Below are 1872 nucleotides of genomic sequence, written 5' to 3'. Positions count from 1 at the left end.
GGGCGGCGCCCGCAGCACCCTGGCGAGCGTAGTCCGCGCCCCGCCGCGGCCCGGCGGCCGCAGCGCCCAGAGCGGCCCGGGCACCGCAGCGTCCAGAGCGGCACCGCAGCGCCCGGCCCGCCCCGCGGCCCGACCCGGGCACCGCCATGGCAACGCCGCGCCGCCGAGCGCGGGTCCCGCGGCCCCGGCGCCGTTTGTGCCGGGCCGGGGCTGCTCGGAGGCCCCTTCAGCGCGGGGAGCGTTGTGCCGGGGGGATCACGGGAGAGCCGGGCTCAGGGACAGCCAGCTCTGAGGAGACGCGCTCCGGTACATGCCAGGAACGCTCGTACTGAGGGAAAGGAAAAAACAAACAACCACCCACACCCTCGCCTCCTAAAAAACCAACCAAACGAACACCCCAGAACATGCCACTCCCCCCCCCCCCCCGGAAAAAAACCAAACAAACAAAAAAAACCCCAAAAAAACAAAAACAAAAACAAAAAAAACACACCACACAGCAACTAAAAAAAAACCCACCAAAACCCAAAGGTGCTGTATATGGACAACAAATCTTTGATTCTTCTAGCCTCAGGTGGAATAACTCTGGTGACTGGGAATTAACTAATTTGGAAAGATTCCTCGAAGCACAGGCCCTGCTGCTTCAGGAGAAACTGTCCCAAGAGCCACTCAGACTGGGGATAAGGCAGTTCTTAACTCCCACCCATGTTCCTAGAGCACATCTCATCAACAGGCACTGTACAAACAGAGCAGATCATCCAAAATCCCAGAGGTTTAGACCTCAACAGTGCTCTGATCCTGGAAGAAAAAATAAATGGGAGATTGACAACCACAGGCCTCATTAATAAAGGTGATGTCTTAATCACGACATTAATCTTAATCAAGATATTAATCTTAATCAAGATATTAATCTTAATCTTGCTTATCTATGAAAGCAAGTTCAGTGTCAGCTTCATGTCTTACATGACTGAGAGACAAAGAAAAAGCTTTCCCTGCCCCTCCGAGAAGCAGCAGGTTGTAACTGGCTTGCTCAGCAGCACTAAGGGAGGTACCTCACTCAGAGAAGTTTTGTGGCAGGCTCATCAATACAGCACTACAGCAGTTTCCATAAACAGACGAAAAAGTATTTGTCATATAATAACTCACTCCCTACTGGGGGAAAAAATACAAATATTAAAAATACTGGCCTGTGAACATGAGTGAGGAAGCACAATCACTTGTAAATTTCTCCATATTCCTGTATCTTATAGAAAAAAAGGTCAGAACTAAATTATATTACCCTCAGTCTCACTCTATTCTTACTCCCATTCATATTTTTATTATCCATACTATTTCTGCCACACATATTAAGATATTTTCTATGCTCAAGATTATCACTAATGCAGAAATTTACATCAATCTCAAATATTACTATCTTCCATAGTCATTATGAGTCAAATTACCACTGTCCACAGTATACTAAATAAGGTCAAAATGTTAAGTTCCTCACTCTCCACCATGCATCTATTTCAATACACATCTTGAGCAACGTTTGCTCTGACCAAAAACAGTTGACAAATTTGAAGTGCTTTACCCTGTTAGCTGAAGGGCTGACTAAGTTGATCTTTCTCCTGTTGTTCTCCTGTCTCTGCTCCTTAGCCCTCACTTCCCCACAGTAATTATAAAAAGAAAACAGCAATATCTGTAAGTGTAGCATTACAGTCAATAGAGGCACTCAAACTGCTGCACTGCCCTCCTTCCAGCTGTTCTGAAAGTGGTTTTGGCCCCTTGCAGTGCAATGCAGCAGTTTTCTGTAGGAAAGCAGAGGCAGCAGCTTTCCTACCAGATATTTCTGACTCACCTCAGCACTCCTCTCAAGGCTCTAAGTAAAACAGC

This window comes from Molothrus aeneus, chromosome 13 (genome assembly GCF_037042795.1).
Source record: "Molothrus aeneus isolate 106 chromosome 13, BPBGC_Maene_1.0, whole genome shotgun sequence".
Classification (NCBI taxonomy): domain Eukaryota; kingdom Metazoa; phylum Chordata; class Aves; order Passeriformes; family Icteridae; genus Molothrus; species Molothrus aeneus.
Note: the sequence above shows the minus strand (reverse complement) of the source record.